Raw genomic sequence first — 5,451 nt, forward strand, 5'->3', positions numbered from 1 at the left:
GATGGAGGCATATACAGCTAACAGACATCGCCTTTTCTCGTTTCGCTCTTCCTTTATACGTAGAACTTCCTACCAATTACGACTTTACTCTTGAAGTCTGTGAAAAAAATCTTTTTTTCTCAATGTGGCCCAAATACTCCGTCGTGGAGGCAACCAATCATAGTTATTATGGAAAATAATAACTTGGAAATCAAGGAAATAATAATAAGGAAAAGTGGGATATTTATCTTTTAGAGATAAAGTTTTTGGGCTCTTAAGTGAAAAAAAATGTCTGGATTTTCCACTTCAAGTATTCATTCTAAATAATAGCGTCTTTAATTTCTTAGGCTTTAAAACGGATAAATTAAGAAGAGGTCAGAGACGTGGCTTTCCAGATTTATGGACAGAGTCGGGAGGATAGTGAGAGAACTGTCAACCTTTGAACATCCAAATAGAAAAATAAGTTGGAATAGCCCCATGTGGAAAAACGTTGGCAGCTAAAATATTCAAGGAGAAGAATTAAAAAAAAAAGTGTCTGTACACTGTGACAGGAGGTCAATCAGAACAAGAGTTTTGCTGAGGCAGAAGCAAAAGATTGAGTGTGCAATTTTGAAAAAAATGAAGATATGGAAAAAAGAGACGAAGGACAAACTTAGTGCTGTTGTAGAAGACATTTCTCCAACATGTGAGCGAGAACAAAGTCCTGAAATCGGTGAGGATGCACATAATACTTTGTGTGGAGACAGACTGGATTGTGGGAGGGAGGTTCAGCATGATACAGAGGATCTAGTTAGTAAAGATGAGGGAAAAAAGTTAGAAAAAACACATGAAGACACAACAGTTAATGCTGAAGCCAGTGGCTGAGTGCATTCAGACAAACAAGAAAACTAATCTGTGTCTAAAACCTAGAAATAACTCTGACGTTATGTCACAATTTAATATTGTTAATTTAAAAATCCTAGAGGAAGCAGTTCAGCAGCTGAAATCAACAACTTGTTCTCTGGACATAATACCATCCGACTTTTTAAAAACTGTTTTTACCTCAGTAGAAAGTGATCTCCTACGAATAGTTAACAGCTCACTGGCATCAGGCATTTTTCCCAAGTCACTAAAGACAGCTGCCATTAAGCCACTCCTAAAGATGAGAACTCTAGACGCCTCTATGATGAACAACTACAGACCTGTCTCTAACCTCTCTTTTATATCCAAGATTACTGAGAAAGTTGTATTTAACCAGCTCAACGACTTTCTGAATGAAAGTGGAAGTCTTGATAACTTTCAATCAGGCTTCAGACGTCATCACAGCACTGAAACAGCTCTGGTCAAAGTGTTAAACGACATCAGGTTGAATACTGATTCTGGTAATGTTTCAGTCCTGGTTCTGTTGGACCTCAGCGCTGCGTTTGATACTGTAGATCACAGAATCCTGTTGCACAGGTTGGAAAACCTGGTTGAACTTTCTGGAGCGGTCCTTAACTGGTTCAGGTCCTACTTAGAAGGCCGGAGTTATTTTGTTACTATTGGCAGCTATGAATATGAGCGAGTGGCCATGACTTGTGGAGTCCCCCAGGGGTCAATTCTTGGACCTCTTCTGTTTAACTTGTATATGCTCCCTTTGGGTCAGATATTGCAGAATTTTAACATCAATTATCATCAGTTATGCAGACGATACACAACTTAATGTGTCTGGAGGAAGTAAACACCTGGATGAGAGAGAATTTTCTACAATTACATTAAGACAAAACTGAGATCATTCTGTTTGGGAGCAAAGAGAAGAGGGTCAGCGTTGGTAAATATCTTGAGACTCGGGACCTTACAATCACTGACCAAGTTGGTAACCTCGGAGTGTTGATAGACTCAGATCTGACTTTCAGCAGCCACATCAAAGCTGTCACCAAGGCAGCTTTTTACCATCTCAGAAACATCAACAGAATTAAAGGTTTCCTCTCCCACACAGACCAGGAGAAACTCATCCATGCATTGATCTCCAGCAGACTCCATCACTGTAACGCTCTTTTAACTGGACTTCCCAAAAAGAGCATTAAACATCTGCAGCTCATCCAGAACGCTGCTGCTGGAGTTTTAACCCGGACTAAGAGATCTGAACACATCACAGCAGCTTTAAAATCTTTACTCTGGCTTCCAGTCAGTCACAGAATAGATTTTAAAAGCCTGCTGATGGTTTACAATCTGTGATATGTTCAGAGAATATAAAGCCAGCAGAGCTCTTAGATCCAAGGACTCATCCTGATTCAGACGCCAGAGAAAGGAAGCATACAAACATGAATCTCCATCTAAATATCTATAATAAGGCATAAAAAATGTGCTTGGAATAACCAGTTAGAATAAACCCGACAGATGAGTGGAATAACCACGGCCATGTTGTTCTCAGGCCACTTGAATACAAACTTTTTTGCTGTGAAAGAGTCAGTTTTTAACCCTATCTGGTTTGTTTGTAAAAAAATTAAGTCTATGATTGGGGAAAATTATGTTCTTCGTGAAGTCACCCATAAGAATAACTTGTGATTTTTCATGTTGTTTGTGGACGACACTTAAAACAATCAAAGAAGTCAGCAGCGGGGCGATCCAATCCAATTTTATTTATAAAGCAATTTACAACAACCCCCAAAATGCTGTACAAAAAATAAAAACAAAGAAATTTAAAAGAATAAATTAAGGCATATATTTCACCAACCCAATGGCAGCGACTCAGCTGTCCTGTCCGCCCAGCGCTGATATGCTTGACGTGTGACAAACAATAAACACTTTATTTAACTCGAGATTCCTCCGGCTTGTTCTTGCGCTTCCAATGAAAGAATCGAGCTGACAAATGGTGCCGTGACCCGGATGGCTGAGTCTGAGGACGGTCCGAGGGAGGACTGCTGGAGGGGATCGAGGGGGACCCTTTTTTCAGACAAGGCACAAAACAGCTATATAATTTAAAATAATAATAATATTAAAAATAGCAATTTCACATTTCAACATCTCACATTGTGTTAAAAGCCAGGGAGAATCAGAATCAGAATCAGAATAACTTTATTAATCCCTTGCGGGAAATTCTTTTGTTGCAGTGCTCTTATTTACAGGAAAATAAAGATTAATAAGAATAAGATAGGGAAAAAAAATAAAATAAAAATAAAATAAGAATAAAAATATCGATATGTGCAAAAATAGAATAAACAATAAACAGTATTTACAATGCTACTCAGTAGCTAATTATTATTGTTATGACCGGGTTATTGCACATGGTGAAGTGATGTCAGAGACTGGAATTATACAGTTTGATGGCCACAGGCAGGAATGACTTCCTGTGGCGCTCTGTGGTGCAGCGTGGTGCAATCAGTCTCTGGCTGAAGGTGCTTCTGTGGCTGACCAACACATCGTGAAGAGGAGTGTTTTAAGATGAGATTTAAAAACAGACAGAAAGGAAGCCAGTCTGACGTGGAGAGGCAGATTGTTCCACAGTTTAAACTGCAAAGACGGTGAAGGACGACGTTTCAGCGGCTGGTTTCAGATCTGTGAGCAGAGGTGAGACATTCAGGTTGTTACTGAGGAGGAAAAGATTAAAGAGACTTTCATGAGCTCGTTCATCACGTGGAGACATTTACAGGTTGAACGATGAACTCTCACCCCTTTAGATCCTCGTCTCTGACGGTTAACGAGCAGCACAGCCACCACGATGATCAGGATGATGGCGAAAGGGATGCCAGCGATGATGGCGATGATGTGGGCTGAACGGGTTCCCAACGGAGCCGGGTCACCACCTGTCAGACAGAGAGGACCAAACACTCAGCTGAAAGTAGGTCTTCTGTTCAATTGTTTGTCAAAAGTTAATATCAAAAGTTTTATTCCAACTAAAAAAATGCTGCTAATGTCACAATGCTATAGATTGTTTTTTGGCTTTATTCCAAACTAAATGAACTCCTGCTCTCTTCATGGAGCCGTTTACCCTGCAGGTCAGCTTCAGATTCTCTGAAGTCGGCGGTCTAACTAAGGTGTTGCACATTTTTACAAGAAACTGAAAGACTCTTACCGTCAGAGAGAAGTTTGGGACAATCTGTAAAGGAGAACAGATCAGGGTCAGGTGCCCACAGAAACAGTTATACAGGTTTCTATATGTCAGCATCATAAAACCAGCAGGTCGATGCTCAGAAAACTCACAAATCTTCAGTTTACATGTGTTACAGGAGCAGAAGGAGTTACTCCAGCTGCTCAGACGCTGCTCTTTCATTCACCCCGAGGACACTTTTAGCCTTTTTCATCTTACTTATGCTGCAAGATGTGCAATACTTTTACTCTTTTTATTTCTATTTTTATTCTCTTGTATATTATTTAGATATCTTTTTTATATCTTTGGTGTATCCAAAGCCAAGAGCTCCTGCACTAAATGTCATTATGCCTGCATAGTGACAATAAAGATTCTTGATTCTAAATGTGTAATTTTTATATCTGTCCACCAGGTGGCGCCACTTGCATTATAAATCAGTGTTGCTGCCAATTATCGACCCATTTCAGAGCCTGATAAAATTAATAATAAAATACTCTTTGACATGTGTTTTATGGAAATTATTTCAGTTTTTCCCCCACTAATAAAAAACTGTGGAGCTTATCTGCCTTTAAAGGGTTAAAATACCTAACATATAATGAATAATTAATACCTATACTTCCGGCTGAAGTCGTTTCTTTAAATAAATCCGACACATGACGCAGCTGCTTATTATTTGGTGATCATTGACGGCTCAGACAGATGCATTCTGGGCTTCTCACCGCTCTGTTTAATGCTGATGGAGTCGGCTCCGGCTTCCACCGTCACCTTGGCACCTTCTGCCAGATGGCGGCACACTATGAAGACCGTCCCGTCCCGGCAGACGCTGCACCGGCTGCTGTTGGGGGAGAAGGAGGGGGGGCAGAGCGGACACGGCCCCCCCGGCTTACGTGTCCAAAGTGCCCCGTCGTTGTCGTTAAAGTCGTACACGATGGTGGCGTTCACGGCGGCGGGGTGGGATGCGTTGTGGCAGGTGGTCTCCTGCGGAGTCAGAGCAGAGGAATGAGCTTCTATCCACGAGCACATCTGCCTTTAACGTACAAACTGAGCCTCTTTCCACAGGGCTGCACTCACCAGCAGCTGGTCGGCCTTCAGGGAGCCGAGGCTCCTCCCCACCGCCGGCCCACCCAGGAACGCCACACAGAGAAGGAAGCCAGTCTGGAGCAGCATACTGAGTACCTGCAGGAAACATAGAGACACAGTTTTAGTCAGAGGATCTTTAACATTTCTTCAGACAGGTGAGAGAAGCTTCAGCTGTACAGAAGTCCCGGATGAGCTGAGTTGACAGGAAACCTTCAGCTTAGAAACCTCTTCTCCTGACCGGCGTACTCACAGACTCACAACTATTAACTGTTTGAACCCTTCTGAGGAGCTTCAGAGCAGAAGTGAGCACCAACTGTGTGCGTTACATGACTGAACAGTAACAG

At 41.7% G+C, this 5,451-nt stretch overlaps 1 long non-coding RNA gene across 2 annotated transcripts; it reads right to left on the reverse strand.

The window, feature by feature from the left end:
* Positions 1-3,433: 3,433 nt before the first annotated feature.
* On the reverse strand, positions 3,434-4,880 carry LOC142399941 (uncharacterized). 2 transcript variants are annotated; one of them, XR_012772896.1, is made up of 4 exons: positions 4,747-4,880; positions 4,013-4,036; positions 3,610-3,743; positions 3,434-3,527 (listed from the first exon to the last, which is right to left on the reverse strand). It is a non-coding gene; the product is annotated as an uncharacterized LOC142399941 (long non-coding RNA). The 2 variants fall into 2 exon arrangements; XR_012772897.1 differs by having other exon boundaries at positions 3,435-3,495.
* Positions 4,881-5,451: the final 571 nt, after the last annotated feature.

This window comes from Odontesthes bonariensis, chromosome 15 (assembly GCF_027942865.1).
Source record: "Odontesthes bonariensis isolate fOdoBon6 chromosome 15, fOdoBon6.hap1, whole genome shotgun sequence".
NCBI classification, from domain to species: Eukaryota; Metazoa; Chordata; class Actinopteri; order Atheriniformes; family Atherinopsidae; genus Odontesthes; species Odontesthes bonariensis.